Raw genomic sequence first — 17,729 nt, forward strand, 5'->3', positions numbered from 1 at the left:
AAAATAATCAAGAAGGTAGATTCTCAAATGCTATTTAAGAATTTTTCATAAAGCTATACATTAATATTTATTTTTCATTGTTTGGTTACTCACATTGATTTCTCAGTATACAACTTGTGTGTGTGTGCATGCGCACGCTTGGTCATTCAGTTGCTTCCAACTTTTTGTGACTCAATGGACTGTGGCTCGGCCAGGCCCCTCTGTTTATATAATTTTTCAGGAAAGAATACTGGAGTGGGTTGCCATTTCCTACTCTGGGGGAACTTCCTGACCCAGGGGTCAAACTTGCATCACTTGAATCTCCTGCACTGATGAGAGGAATCTTTACCACTGCCACCTGGTAGATTAATGAAAAAAAAATTATAGCTGCAAATGTTTTCAATATTTGTTTAGTCATTTTATGGTAGGTTCAGTTTTTACTAGATAATCATGATATACACAATTCAAGATTATTCAGAGACACTTCTTTTTGGAAATTCAATTCTTGTCAGTAACTGCTCAATCAATATTCTCCTGACTTTCTATAAATTTTACCTTCTTCCCAGGTGATATCTGGACTTAGAGGTGGCCTAAATAATGCCAAAGATTTGGGGATATGTAATGTTACTTTTTTGTCACTGGCTTTCACTGACCCTATTAGATCACACCTTTTTCTACTCATCCCCTCCTCTTTCAACTTTACCCACATTGGCCTCCACAGTCTTTTTTGTGTCCTCCAAGCCAACTCCTCCTTCCAGGGTCTTTACATTTGCTGATTTCATGCTTCTTCACCCAGGTAACAAGTGACTTACTCTCCCACTGCCCATAGGTTTCTCCTCAATGGTCAGTTGTTAGTGAGTCTTTCCTTGAACAGGTTATAGGATACAAAAGCAAATGATTCCTCCCCCAGCATCCTTACATCACAATTTCTTTTGTCCCATACCACTTATCAATATCGTGTTTCATCTCTTTATTTAACTATTGATTGTCAGCCCTACCCCAAGAATATAAGCTCCATTAAGGCGGAAAAATTTAGGTCTGTTCTTTGCTGTATGCTTAGCACCTAGAATAGGGCCTGGCACATAGTATGTACTCAATAAACACATTGAAAAAAATGAGTGAAAAAGGAAGAAATTAAAAACGAAAATGATTTGATGTAACTTTTGTTTCCACTTCATCTGCTGCTTATATTCACAGACATTGCCTCTTTATTTCCTCTTCCACAACAGTTGCTCTCCACTAGGCTTCTGTCTCTTTCAGTTGTTCTGGATTCGATCATATGTGTCCTCTAGGGGACAAAAAAGTTTTGCAGTGCCAATTTCCAGGTCCATGCTACATCAGGACTTCTGTAAAAGTCTTGTTCTCTTTTCAGAATAAATCTTGGGAGATTTTCTCTTCTCTGAGGTCTTCCTTGAAGAATTGGCTGCTTAACTCACAAATCTCTCACATATAATCCCTCTGTACATCATCATCTAAATTCTCTTATCTTGTGTCATTATTTTTAAAACTCAAGGTGAGAAAGAATTCATAGCTCATCTCTCTGTAGTAAGAAAATATAATTTGTCAGCAAATATTCTTTTCAAATCTCTGCTATGAATTATTTTTATCTTTCACTCTCTATACAAAGCTCTGTGCTTCAGACCTTGCTCCAAGTCTATTTCTGTGACCTTGAGCTTCATGAGATGAAACTCTGGGTCACTATAATACAATAATACTATTTATTAATTAAACTTGTTAGTATAAGGAATAACTAATATAATGAATACTCTTTATCAATCTATTAATAAAAAAATTTAATAAAATTAAAACCTCATGTATTTCCCAGAGACTTTTGTCACCTGCAGCCTAGATTACTAGATACTATGAAAGTGTAAGTTATTAAAAGATATTATCTTTTAACAACATTAAAATTAAAAATAGTTTAAGCAAATTATGAGTGCTTCTGCATGGCTTACCATGACTGTAGTTTTAAAAAGCAATGATTTTTTTAAAGACAAAAAAGATAATTTATTATTGTCTAATTCCAAGGCATGTGTAATCTTGGACCAACTATCTGTGCCTTGATTTATTCATCTGTTACCTGGGATTTTTGTGGTATCTATTTCCTAGAGCTTGTTCAAAGCTTAATCGAGATATACGTATATTAGTCTTAGCATGGTACCTGGCACATGATAAGTGTACTATAGGTGTCAGTTATTACTAATTTCTAAATATATATATATGTATATGTTTATATAGTCTTATATGTACACACACACACACACATACACACACACACTTGAGAAAAATTTCAGAACTTTTAGAACTCCTATCCCTCCTTCTGTTGGACCACTCATGACTAGAGTAATCTTTAGGGGGACACTGAGTCTGAACCACATTTTTCTTGGTCTTTTTCCTCTCAACATAGACAGACACACAGTACCTTGCATGCAAAGGCAATTAAACAAGCAGGAATTACAAGAGGTAGATTTAAAGTCAAATTCCTGAAACACACATGTAATTAAAATCAACACTTGAAAGCTAACAATCTATATACAGGTTCATGATGCTCTGTTAGCACCAAAATTTAGATTGATCACACCCACATCCCCCATTCTGCCCCATGACTACACTGCTTCTTCAAAGACTGTGGCCTTAATAAATCATCTGATTATGCTGTAAACTTTGAAAGTCTCAGTATTACTTTTGGTAAAAAAAATACTTCAGTTAGCTTGTAATAATGTATAAAATGCCATGATGAAAATCTGTAAAATTCCCTAACCCTCATATCCTCTGTGTGCATGTGTGTGTGTGTGTTAGTCACTCAGTCGTGTCTGACCCGTTGTGACCCCATGGACTGTAGCCCACCAGACTCCTCTGTCCGTGGGATTCTCCAGGCAAGAATATTGGAGGGGTTGCCATTCCCTTCTCCAGGGGATCTTCCCGACCCAGGGATGGTAGCTGGGTCTCATGCATTGCAGGCGGATTCCTTACTGACTAAGCCACCAGGGAAGCCCCAACCCTTATATCCTAGATAATAATTAATCCTCACCATCAGTACATTGCAGGAAAAGGAGGAGGATAGGGACATGCTTGACTCTTTGTCTTTTTATGGGTGGGGCTTAAGGGGCAGCAGTGAATTTACTGCATCCAGATCATTCTTCAGTTCTCTTGAGTTACAAATACAAATATGTTGATTACTATAGAATGTCTTGTAAAAGAAAAAAGAAAAAAAAATTTTGTCTGTGTATTGTAGGTGTTGTTGCAACTGATGATTATGAAAAGAAAGTCTAAGCTACTATAGCTTTTACACTGGCCCCATGTAAACATCAGAAGAGAATGGCAAGCTTTCAGTAAGAAAGGAGTCTTAGCAAATGGTACTCTAGAAATCCTCCTAAAATCTCTAGCTCCAGCTTCACTGAAATAAAACAGTTAATGGAAGTGCCATCCCTGCCTCCGCTCTGAGCCAAACGGACCTGTTTTAAACTGCAACAGATGTGTGTACACCAGGGGGAGGGAGGTGGCATCTGTGCAGTGCAGCACTGTATATTTTCCTTTGAAATCCTGAGTGTGGTCTGATTCAGACTCCGTTATGTTTTCGTGTTGTGGAGCTATGTCGACACTAGAGTACAATATTTGGAAAGCTATTGTTTCCACAGCTTGCGCTGATTTATGCTTCATTCTGTTTGGAGGCCTTTGTAGTAGCTCAAACCTGAATATCATGTGCAGTAATATGCTAGAAGACTCTTTTCTCACTACTTTAAGCCACATGATCTTAGATCATCTAAGATTGTTTTGTTAACTGCAGTTGGATTATCATTTACAAAAGAGGTTTCAAGAGATTCAAATAAATGAAGGAAATTCCAACTAAAGCTGTAGGCATGAACACATCTAATCTTCTCTAGTCTGGCAAAACAATAAAATAATTGTGAGAAAGTGTAAAACTTTTCTTAGCAACATGGTTTTTTTGGGGACAGAGTTTAATAAAATACATGACTTCAAAACTATTTTCATGTTAGAAATAAATTAACTTCCTATGTAAGTCAGTTTTCTTTTCTTCTTGGAGACAGTTACAAAAAAATTATAAGTAAAACTTTTTAGAAGCAAAGACAACACATTTTCTAGAATGAAAAAGCTATTTTGAAGCTAAAGGGAGGCAAGGAATCATCTAGACAAAATCCTCAATTTCCAAAGGCTCCTATTTTACAGAATTCATCAGTGTCAATTCCATGGACAGAGGAGCCTGGTGGGCTATAGTCCATTGAGTCAGAAAAAGTCAGAAACAACTGAGGGACTGAGCATATACAACAGACACCAGTGTAAAAATCACACCCTCTCAGTAATCTCTAATGAATTCACGTAGCAAAATCATTCATTTTACTACTGTGATGTACTTTTCTTAAAAATTATTTCTATGAAGCAAGATAGTCTATCCATAGTTACCAATGCTAGCTTTGTAAAGGTGCCTTTCTGACCAAGCCCCACAGTGCTACACAAGAGATTATGTCTCCATGCACATAGCCAGAGAATAGCTTTTCTCTTCAACTAAATCATCAGCTTTCAATTTTAGCTTAATTTTTCTTTTATATGGCTAGCTCTTTTCTTTAGTATCAAAATACTGTATTGCCTTATGATTGTACATTTTTCATTATGCATGAGGCATATAGCAGGTATTAATAAATATATTTAGATTGAACCAAATCTAGTGCATGGTTAGTTGTTATCAACTTATGATACACCTCATGATAGCAGCTGGAAAAATTTTGTGTGCCTAAGATGGAGCCACTGTTGTCTGGGTCCTAGGTCAGTAAACCAAAACTTAGATAATTTCTATGTCCCTGTAAATGTTCTGCTTGACCAGAAACAGAGTAGGCTTCCCTTGTGGCTCAGTTGTTAAAGAAACTGCCTGCAATGCGGAAGGCCTGGGTTTGGTCCCTGGGTTGGAAAGATTCCCAGGAGAAGAAAAGGCTGCTAACCTCAGTATTCTGGCCTGGAGGATTCCATGGGCTGTATAGTCCATGAGGTCACAAGGAGTTGGACACAAATGAGCAAATTTCACTTCACTCCAGAAACACAGTTCAGTTCAGTTCATTTGCTCAGTCATGTCCGACTCTTTGAGACCCCATGAATTGCAGCACGCCAGGCCTCCCTGTCCATCACCAACTCCCGGAGTTCACCCAAACCCATGTCCATTGAGTCGGTGATGCCAACCAACCATCTTATCCTCTGTCGTCCCCTTCTCCTCCTGCCCTCAATCTTTCCCACCATCAGGGTCTTTTCCAATGAGTCAGCTCTTCACATCAGCTGGCCAAAGTATTGGAGTTTCAGCTTCAACATCAGTCCTTCCAATGAACACCCAGGCCTGATCTCCTTTAGGATGGACTGGTTTGATCTCCTTGCAGTCCAAGGGCCTCTCCAGAGTCTTCTCCAACACTACAGTTCAAAAGCATCAATTTTTCAGTGCTCAGCTTTCTTTATAGTCCAACTCTCACATCCATACATGACCATGGGAAAAACCATAGCCTTGACTAGACAGACCTTTGTTGACAAAGTAAAGTCTCTGCTTTTGAATATGCTGTCTAGGTTGGTCATAACTTTCCATCCAAGAAAAAGCATCTTTTAATTTCACCTGACCTGCTTCTTGAGAAACCTGTATGCAGGTCAGGAAGCAGCAGTTAGAACTGGACATGGAACAACAGACTGATTCCAAATAGGAAAAGGAGTATGTTAAGGCTGTATATTGTCACCCTGCTTATTTAATTTATATGCAGAGTACATCACGAGAAACACTGGACTGGAGGAAGCACAAGATGGAATCAAGATTGCCTGGAGAAATATCAATAACCTCAGATATGCAGATGACACCACCCTTATGGCAGAAAATGAAGAAGAACTAAAGAGCCTCTTGGTGAAAGTAAAAGAGAGTGAAAAAGTTGGCTTAAAGCTCAATATTCAGAAAACTAAGATCATGACATCTGGTCCCATCACTTCACGGGAAATAGATGGGGAAACAGTGGAAACAGTGGCTGACTTTATTTTTCTTAGCTCCCAAATCACTGCAGGTGGTGATTACAGCCATGAAATTAAAAGATGCTTGCTCCTTGGAAGGAAAGCTATGACCAACCTAAACAGCATATTAAAAAGCAGAGACATTACTTTGTCAACAAAGAAACACAGTATATCCAGTTAATGAATTCCCAAACGCCAGGCCAACTCAGGGTTTTCTTTCCCCAAACAAAGTTGACTATATGGCAATAGCCAATTAAATATTTTCTATTTTTTCTCTACCCTGTTCTTTATTCTTATAAGATCTTGCTACCTCCCACGTTGTTTTGCAGTTCTCCTAAAGGAAACAAGGAGACTGTCCATTTCACAATGTATTTTCATTTTTATCATCTAAACTCTTTCTAAATCATTTTTAACGTAGTATTACACTCTAAGTACTATACTCAAACTGCTTCCTATTTGCTTCTATTGAACTGGGTTAAATATCTTTCATAAAAATAGTAGGATAGTTTAGATGGTTTTGAGGGAGAGTCATAGAACTATTCATTAATAAATTGCATACAGTCCACATGTGGATTATATCCCATGTCCTAACTTAAAATTATCAAGAAATTACAAATTATTTTTGTTTTACATAGTAATATGTTAACATTTTAATGCAATAAAATTTTTTACATTTGTTGTCAGTGTGTTAATGAATAAGTTAGTATATATGAGATAATAATGCAAAAAATCACTATTAAATATGAAAAGAATGCTAAAAAATTTACAAATCCCTAAGAATAAAAGCTTAAAATGGTAGATGATCACTTTCCACAGTTGATCAATGTTCACAATTTAAAGATTTTTTTTTTTTTACTACCTACAATATATATTTGGGCTTCCCAGTTGGCTCAGTGGTAAAGGATACCCCTGCCAATGCAGTAGAGGTGGGTTCAACCCTTGGGTGGGGAAGATGCCCTGGAGAAGAAAATGACAACCCACTCCAGTATTCTTGCCTGGGAAATACCATGGACAGAAGAGCCTGGCGGGCTACAAAGAGGTCACAAAGAGTTGGGCATGACTTAGCAACTAAACAGCAACAGCAATATATATATTGAATACCAGCAAACATTAATTATTGAATATGTCCCATGCCTTTGTTCCTGCTTCCTCCACAAGGTCAGGAAGAAAATTCTTGCCTATCATTCAAAATGGCCAGTCTGGGAGATATGAATGTGGAGATTTATTGAACTAAAACAGAGGAAAGTAGCAGCCATAATACGCCAGTCTTACAACAACAATTAAAGCATAATGTTCATAAATGCTTACAAGCCTTACAAATAAATGTGCTAAAACATTCCCACCATAAAAGGCAGTTCAGTCTTTTATGAAATGTAATCTTCTGTAAATGAGGGATCAGAAACAATAAGACAAGTAAGTCGCCTTTACTTTATAATCCTTTGTTTCTAATTTCATTTTAATACCTTCCACCTGCCCCATAAGCTGGTTGAAGCTTAAGTCCATACTTGAGAACAATGAAACTTAATTTTTATGTTTCCTTCTTTAGAAGTTTTAAGCCCCTAGTCTCCTGATAAACAAGTGAATCTCCCTGTGCTGAACTTTCTTTGACTAATGAGACATTTTAACTTATACGAAATGTTTGGTTCATTGAAAAAGAAGCAAAGTGGTTTAACTATGTGTATTTTTAAAATTTATTTTTCAATATTTTCAAGAGTTTGAGATTTTGGTATATAAATATGCCTTTTTTTCATAATTGTCAATCCAAACTGCTCTAAAAAAAAAAGTCTTTTAAAAAGTCAACCCAATGTTAAATTGAAACTCAAAATTTTTAATTTAAACTATAAAAAACTAATATGTTGAATTCTAGCCACATTAAACACTTCTGTATAATTCAAGAGAAGGGAGTTTACTCTTTTCTCTGACAGTGCTTTAACTCTGTCTCTGAACCATGACTGGCTAAAGCATAACCCAAGGAGGAAGATGAGAGCTGGAGCAGACATGTAAAAGCTGAGTTGCCTGTACTTAGCCTAGCCCATATCAGCAGATATTCAGTTCAGTTCAGTTCAGTTCAGTTGCTCAGTCGTGTCCGGCTCTGCGACCCCATGAACCACAGCATGCCAGGCCTCCCTGTCCATCACCAACTCCCGGAGTCCACCCAAACCTATGTCCATTGTGTCAGTGATGCCATCCAATCAAATCATCCTCTGTTGTCCCCTTCTCCTCCTGCCCTCAATTTTTCCCACCATCAGGGTCTATTCAAATGAGTCAGTTCTCCCATCAGGTGGCCAAAGTATTGGAGTTTCAGCTTCAACATCAGTCCTTCCAATGAATACCCAGGACTGATCTCCTTTAGAATGGACTGGTTGGATCGCCTTGCAGTCCAAGGGACTTCTCCAACACCACAGTTCAAAAGCATCAATTCTTTGGCGCTCAGCTTTCTTCACAGTCCAACTCTCACATCCATATATGACTACTGGAAAAACCATAGCCTTGACTAGATGGACCTTTGTTGGCAAAGTAATGTCTCTGCTTTTTAATATGCTGTCTAGGCTGGTCATAACTTTCTTCCAAGGAGCAAGCGTCTTTTAATTTCATGGCTGCAATCACCATCCACAGTGACCTTGGAGCCCAGAAAAATAAAGTCAGCCACTGTTTCCACTGTTTAGGTACCCCAAAGATGAGTGATTATGAAAAAACAAAATTGTTTGATCAACTAGTTTGCAATATCAAAACACACTGATGCAGCACTCTACTTTAAAGACCAGGGCTTTTACTGTCACTTCCTTGATTAATTACTTAAGATGGATAAGACACTGTACCAGTTCCAAATCTACATTTTAAAAGTAATAGCAGTAATGTATTGTTTGCTGGACACTCTAAGCTGCCATTTAAGAAGTTCAACTTCTCTAATATAGGGAAAACTTTGGAGACCTTGTAAATACATGCAGTGATTTTCGATATACTCCATGTATACATGGAGGCGCCTAGCTGACCCTAGTTTCCAGTCACTACTGCCAAAGACCTAAGTAAGTATTTGATTTTAACCATCTAGAATCCTCCACATCAGGTCAGCTGTCAGCATATTACCACCAAGTGACCCCAGAGGACATCATATGAAGCAGAATTACCCATCCAAACCATGCCTGAATTCCTGTGACACAAAATAATAAATGAATGTTGTTTAAAGCCACTATGTTGGGTTAATTTATCAAACAGAAATAGATTTCCAGAACAATCATCCAAATAGTTGGAATTACCCGCTAAAGCTCAAATTTGAGTGCTATACTATTCTCCATTTATTGTCTGTTGTTCCAGTTTGAGTTGCATTGTATGAGAGAGCCCCATCCCTTTACACACATAGTTTTACTTATTAAATGTAGGAAAATTAAATTTAGTAGCATAGAGAACTGTTATTCCCTGAAAATATTACCACATAACTATCCTTATAATCCAGTCCCTATTATACAGTAAAGATACAGGAATTTAGATTTATTTCACAGCCATTCCATTACTCATGAAACACACAAATAACATTCAATACAAAAAGAAAAAATTACTCTTTATTAAAAAGAGCATCTGAGCCCAAATTTCTAATTTCACTTAAAATGGTTAAAAGATTAATATTTGCATTAAAATAGCTTTGAAATTAAGAAAATGCTTCAAAAACATAATAGAGATTATAGTTAATAATGTTGTATTATAAACCTGAAACAACTGAAAGACTAGATTCTAATTGTCCTTACCACACACAAAAATTATGTGATGTAATAGAGATGTTAGTTACACAATATTGACAACCATTTGCAGTATATAAATCTACCAAATCTACCTATTATACAACTGAAACTTATACAATTATTTAAGTTACGTCATCTAGACATAAAAAGCTAAAATAAATAAAAGAATTTTGCAAATTAGTTTTTTGTTTTGTTTTGTTTTGTTTTTTAGTATTAGAAACATTTTAAATCAGGGTTCCTCAAACTTCAGGACATGAACCGATACCTCCTGTCAGAGCAGCAGTGGCATTAGATTAGAAATAAAGTGCACAATAAATGTAATGAATATGATCATCCCCAAACCATCCCCTGCCTGCTGGTCTGTGGAAAAAAAAAAACTGTCTTCCACAAAATTGGTCTCTGGTTCCAAAAACGTTGGGAATTGCTCTTTTAAATTATAAGATAATCATTAATATGATTGTATAAACTGGCATTTACTATATTTATATTTCCTGAGCTAATTAATATTTAAAATAATTGCTATTGAAATATATTATCAAACTAAGAAATACACATTAAATATAGAAAATAAATATTTCCCAGAATAACTACAAGAGATAACAACTGATCGCATGATTGGAAATCTGTTCTTTAGTCTGAGATTCTGACTTGAAATGGGTTAGGGGTAAAGACAAGTTGATACATCTTTTTGAATCCAAGTTAACTTGAAATCAAACTGAAATACCTTCCAAATATCAACTCCATTCAGGGGATTAAAAGTTTCATGAATTAACTGCCAGTTTCAACCTTTTCTTAGTAGAAAAACTGCTAATTGATCAACTGCTATTTTGTTTTTGTTCTTAATATATTTCCAACATTAATAATCACCAGGATCATTACCACCCACTGGGTGGGATGATCACTCACCACTGAATGACACTTCCGGGTTTTAGTTGAAAGTACAATGTCTTTGAGAGAAATTAATGTAAATCAATGATTGAAATGTTATCAAGGTATTTCCCCCTAAATATTATCAGATGTCTACCACAATCAGATGATAGTTTTTAATTGAAAGAACTCCAAATTTAATACATTGGGTCTTATCAAAATTAAAAGTAAACTTTACAAAAGATCCTGTTGAGAGGATTTTAAAAACAAGCTACAAATAGAGAGAAAGCTTTTCTGATGGCTCAGATGATAAAGAATCTCCATGCAATGCAGGAGATCTGGGTTTTGATCCCTGGATGGGGAAGGGAATGATCACCCACTCCAGTATTCTTGCCTGGAGAATTCCATGAACAAAGAGCCTGGTGGGTTACAGTCCTCGGAGTTGCACAGTTAGACCCAACTGGGCAACAGACACTTTATCCTTTTGATCGAACAATGAAACAGCATATTATGTATATAAACTCTCAAACTCAACAATTAAAAATCAGGCAGTCCAATTAGAAAATGGGCCTAAGACATGAAGTGCCATTTCACTAAAGAGGATACATATATGGATGACAAGTTAAGCACATGGAAAGATGTTCAAGATCATTACCCATCTGAGAAACTTAACAACCAAAGTAACCTATCACTACACTTCTGCCAAATGGTGAAAAGTTTTAATGGTGATAGCATCAAATACTGTTAACATGGAGACATTGATTCATACATCCTTTGCAGATAGGAAAGAAAATTTGTACAGCTATTCTGGAAAATAAAAAAGATAGTTTCTTATAAAAGTAAATACATGTTTAACAAGAGATCCAAAAATTGCACAATATTTGTGTTGGCATTTGTCCCAGAAAGTGATCTGTACATAAATGTTCACAGCAGCTTTATTCATAATAGTCCTACCTAAACTGGAAACCACAGAAATTTTCTTCATCAGGTGAATAATTAAATTGTGGTGCATCAATACAATATAATTCTACTTATCATTATAAAGAAGCAAACTAGTAATACAAAAAACTTAGATGGATCACAAGTGTGTTATGAGTGAAAAATGAACAATCTCAAAAGGTTATATACTGTATAATTTCACATATATAGCATTCTAGAAATTATAAAATCAGAGAAATGGAGAAAATATTAGTGGTTGCTAAGGAGTGAAGGGTGGAGAATGCTCTCCACTAGGTGTCTAGGTCTATAAAACGGTAGAATGAAGGATCCCTGTGACAGAACTGTCCTGTATCTTGACTGTAGGAGGGATTAAAAGAAACAGTACATGGAATAACATTTATGGATATGCCCCCACTTTTCGAGTTTTCTTTATGCTACTTTGCTTTTGTGAAAGACCAAAAATGGGGATAAGTACCCATTTTTACTAACCAAATAAATCCAAAGAGGATTTTGTTTTTATGGGAAAAAAAAAGCAAAAGCCTAAAATATAGCTCCTTTTCTGTCTTGCCATTATAGGGCTTCCCTTGTGGCTCAGATGGTAAAGCATCTGCCTACACTGCAGGAGACCCGGGTTCGATCCCTGGGTCAGGAAGATCCTCTGGAGAAGGAAATGGCAACCCACTCCAGTACTCTTGCCTGGCAGAGGAGCCCGGTAGGCTACAGTACACGGGGTCACGAAGAGTCGGACACGACTGAGCGACTTCACTTCACTTCACTTCACTTCATTATAGGGGCAGCGGGGAGCCTCAACAGCTGAAAAAGGCACCGCCAAGATCCTTCCCAGGGAACGACACTCAGCATCTCCAGTATCAAACCATCATAGTATTGAATTTTATCTCAATTTATTCTATGTATCAGTTAAGCAAGATGTGAGCTTCCCTGATGACTAATACAGCAAAGAACCTGTCTATAATGTGGGAGACCCAGCTCAATCTCTGGGTTGAGAAGATCCGCTGGAGAAGGGAATGGCCCATCCACTCCAGTATTCTTGCCTGGAGAATCCCACGGACAGAGGAGGCTGGCAGGCTACAGAATATGGGGTCGCAGAGTGTTGGACACAACTAAGTGACTAACACAACTACTACTACTAAGCAAGATGTGTAATAAGCTAATTGCTTCTTCAGTTTATACCATTTCAACTCACATAAGTTTCATAGGAATGTTCTAATTTCAGATAGCAGGGAGAAACTTGTATAACTAGACTATATACTCATAAATGAGTATATATAAAATTAGTCAAATCTGAAAAAGTTTGGTGAAAGTGAAATTCACCCAGTAATGCCAAATTCTTTGTGACCCATGGACTATACAGTCCTTGGAATTCTCTAGGCCAGAATACTGGAGTGGGTAGCCTTTCCCTTCTTCAGGGGATCTTTCCAACCCAAGGATTGAACCCAGGTCTTTTGCATTTGTAGGCATTCTTTACCAACTGAGCTATGAGGGAAGCCCCAAAAAAGTTTGGTAGATTTTATCAATGTCAATTTCCTGGTTTTGATATTGTTGTATAAGATACTACCATTGGGGAAATGGTGCCGAGCATATGGGATCTTTTTGTATAATTTATTGCAACTGCATGTGAACCTACAATTATCTCAAAATATATTGTTAAGGAAATGTAATGAAAATACTATATATCATTAAAATTCATATAAAATAAGGAAGGGAGGTGTGCTGAGTTAATTATACTTTTCCAGTTTCCTACTGCTGACCTCCCTTGTTACATTATGCTCCTTACCTATCAAGTTGATTACATTCAAACTTCTTTATGGCATTAAAAGAATGGGAAAATTTTTTTAATTAAGTTATTTAATTTATACTACGCTAAAGTGATTGAATAAATACTTACAAAATGTAAAACAGATTTTATTTGAATTTTAGGGAGCCAAATATTAATAAAATTAAGCTGCTCCTAGTAGATTTCATTTAAAAACAAACATGGCTTTATTTTTAAACCAAAGCCTGAAAGTTATAGAGAGCCCTTAGTAATCTTTTTTTTTATTATTTTCTAGAATTAATCCAAGTTACCAAATGAAAAACTTCATAAAATTTAAACATCTTTGTCTAAACTCCTTTTTCTATTATTTGCTATCAGTTGGGCATTTTCTATGCTATAAATCTACTTCACTGCTACTAAATGCTAACATTCTATATATGAACACTGTAGTGGTATACCGTCCTGAAAAAGGTTAAACTACAAGCATCAAATAAATCAAACAGATTGCAATGGTATCATCAACCACGCTGGAATGGTTTTAATATACCTGAAATAGTCTTTATGTTTTTCTCATTACACTGTGTCATAAACTCTAATACCAAACTTTCTAGAGCTGTGATACAGTCATGCTCCCCAAAACTCAAGATTCTTTTAAGGCAGAATGAGTCCAAGGTATGGCTCAGAAAATGAAATTCAATTCTTTATTGATTGTACGTTTTGATAAAAATGACAAAGTTATTATGTGACAGGTTATATTAACATTGGGCTATGTGTCTTAAAGGTGATCATAGAGGTAAAATTATGTCTGTGCTTTCAAAAGTAATATGAGTCAGTTTTCTCTCTTTTACAGAAATAACTCATCCTAATGCCTAGTTTTATATTCATGGCCCCAGTTTTAGAATATTCCAGGAAGCATCATTATATTCAAATTCAATAAGAATGCTATTCTCTGGTGTTCAAGCTTAAGTTCATGATTTTAAGCAAAAGATATGAGAGGTCATAAGACAAAGAGATGACAAAATGAAACGAAAACCAGAAATGGTATAAAATATTATCTGAATAAGACCTATGATGATATATTGGGTAAGCGGGGCCGGTTTTTAAAGAGAAATCCAGACACAACATACAAAATGGGGACTCCTGAACTAAGATGTTACACTTTCTAGCCTGATAAAAGGAGAACAATCCGTGTACCAAGCTGCCCAGATTTCTCTGAACCCTTGCTAACTTCACAACAAAAGAAAGTGCTTTTCCTATTCAAAGTTCCTGATTTGTGCATTTTCTATCAAATAGCTCTGCTGAACAAGAAGTAGCCAAACAATAAAGACATGTAGCCACACAATTTGCTATTCACACAGACATAACAAAAATAAAGGTAATCAATACATGGAAGTTTCTCAGGTCTCAGATAGGAGCAGACACAAGGTGACACTTTATAATCATATTTTCATAACACACACCATGGGGGAGTAGGAAAAACACTCAAAATTTCCTCTTCTGTTTTCTTAGTTCAGTTCATTTAGAACACAGAACCTAAGGTGAAAACCTCAAGGATAATGCTGTTGAGAGCTGTTGTTCAATTTTAGAGAAAAAAGTGAGAGGAATAAGAAAAAGAGATTGAAAAGATGGGAGAGTTAGGACATACATACAATGGGATACTACTCACCAATAAAAAGGAACAAAATTGGGTCATTTGGAGAGATATGGATTGACCAAGAGTTTGTCATACAGAGTGGAAGCGGAAGTTGCTCAGTCATGTCTGACTCTTTGAGATCCCATGGACTACACAGTCCATGGAATTCTCCAGGCCAGAATCCTGGAATGGGTAGCCTTTCCTTTCTCCAGGGTATCTTCCCAACCCAGGGATCAAACCCAGGTCTCCCACATTGCAGGCAGATTCTTTACCAACTGAGCCACAAGGGAAGCCCCATATAGAGTGAAGTAAGTAAGTAAGTAAATAAATAAAGGTATATTAATATATATGGCATCTAGAGTGGCACTAATGGTAAAGAGGGCATGAAAACCCACCCCATTATTCTAGGCTGGAGAATCCCATGGATAGAGAGACTGGAGGGCTACAGCACATAGAGTCACAAAGAATCGGGCATGACTGAAGTGACTTAGCACCCAGAAAAATGGTAGAGGTCAGCCTATTTGCAGCCGATGCTATTTAGTCACTAAGTCATGTCCAACTCTCTGCAGCCCCATACATTGTAGACCTCCAGTGTTGCCAAGCCCTACTCCCAGGGATTGAATCTGTGTCTCTTATGTCTCCTGCATTGGTAGGTGGGTTCTTTACCACTAGCACCACCTAGAAGCCCAAAATAGTCTACGTACTTAAGTAAGTGTTAAAAAGCATGTTGGAGGCACCTAAACAGAAACATTAATGGAGCAAGAATATAGAACAAGAACAATCTAAGGCATTTAAAATCAATTAGTTAATTCTAACAGTGACATTGCTAGTCAGCAAAGGTTGCTCAATTCAGTTCAGTTGCTAGTCATGTCCAACACTTTCTGATCCCATGGACAGCAGCATGCCAGGCTTCCCTGTCCATCACCAACTCCTGGAGTCAAAAAGAGTAACAGTGACCTGAAACATACAGGAAATATTCTCGGCTTTGCAAGTGCTCAATTAATCATAATTTCCCTTTCAGCATGTACAATAATTTGATTACTAGCGTGTGTGTGAAGGAGAGAGGATTTATTTTCAAGTTACAAACCCATTGAATCCCAGTATGACTCTTCTGTTGTTGTTGCAATGTTTAATTCTATATTTTCATCTATAGAAATTCTTTATACAATAGAGATATTTACACTTTGGTTACAAAATATATTGTTACTAATTTTTAGGGTATTTTTGAAATTTTTGTACATATAAAGTTAAAGTGTGTAAATATGGATATGTATGATATTGTACTCCAGGATTCTATTAATATTTTCACTCATAGTAACATTCAGTAATTTTTAACTGAAAAAGTATATCTCAATCTACAATCATGCATTTGTGATCTAAATTTTATTCTCTTATGCTTTTATTAATAGCTACATTTAACATTTTAAGCTATCTGAAATTTATCTTGCTAACATAAGGTGTGAAGTAATGACATAACTTTTTTTTCAGGTTTCTTTTCACACTAAATGGATTACAAATTGAGGTAGTTTCCTAAAACTTAGAGGCTACCTGCAATAACACAGCCTAGCACCTAGTTAACTGCCTAACATCAGGTAGTTAACATGTGCAGGGTCGATGGAATTTCTACACAAAGATTCCTGGAAATATAATCACTGCTATATTTTTTTCTTATTTTGATTATTTAATCCATGCCATTTTCCTTATCCTTCGAACATTTTTGGAATTTGTTCCAATGATTTAACTCATCACAGTGACTCTCATAAAAAAAGGAAGTACAAGTCAGTGACCCATGCTTCCTCTAACTTCTAATCTAACATTTTTTACTCTAATAGAAGTTTTTTAATTTCAGACTTCTGTGTAAGCTCTCTCCTTTTTGCCAGCAATATTGAATGCTTTTTCTTTGTTCCCTTCTCTATTTCTTCATCTTTAACTAGTGTTTGCCATTTCCTAGGCAACTGGATACACCACTAATGGACTCCAATTGAGTTAATCTTTTTAAGTTCAGTTCATTTCAGTTGCTCAGTCATATCTGACTCTTTGTGACCCCATGAACCGCAGCACACCAGGCCTCCCTGTCCATCACCAACTCCCGGAGTCCATGCAAACCCATGTCCATTGAGTCGGTGATGCCATCCAACCATCTCATCCTGTCATCCCCTTCTCCTCCTGCCCTCAATCTTTCCCAACATCAGGGTCTTTTCAAATGAGTCAGCTCTTCACATCAGCTGGCCAAAGTATTGGAGTTTCAGCTTCAGCATCAGTTCTTCCAATGAACACCCAGGACTGATCTCCTTTAGGATGGACTGGTTGGATCTCCTTAAAGTCCAAGGGACTCTCCAGAGTCTTCTCCAACACCACAGTTCAAAAGCATCAGTTCTTCGGTACTCAGCTTTCTTTATAGTCCAACTCTCACATATATACATGACCACTGGAAAAACCATAGCCTTGACTAGGTGGACCTTTGTTGGCAAAGTAAAGTCTCTGCTTTTGAATATGCTGTCTAGGTTGTCATAACTTTCCTTCCAAAGAGTAAGTGTCTTTTAATTTCATGGCTGCAGTCACCATCTGCAGTGATTTGGGAGCCTGGAAAAATAAAGTCAGCCACTGTTTCCACTGTTTTCCCATCTATTTGCCCTGAAGTGATGGGACCGGATGCCATGATCTTAGTTTTCTGAATGTTGAGCTTTAAGCCAACTTTTTCACTCTCCTCTTTCACTTTCATCAAGAGGCTCTTTAGTTCTTCTTCACTTTCTGCCATAAGGGTGGTGTCATCTGCATATCTGAGGTTATTGATATTTCTCCTGGCAATCCT

The sequence above is a fragment of the Cervus canadensis genome, chromosome 25 (assembly GCF_019320065.1).
Source record: "Cervus canadensis isolate Bull #8, Minnesota chromosome 25, ASM1932006v1, whole genome shotgun sequence".
NCBI lineage: Eukaryota > Metazoa > Chordata > Mammalia > Artiodactyla > Cervidae > Cervus > Cervus canadensis.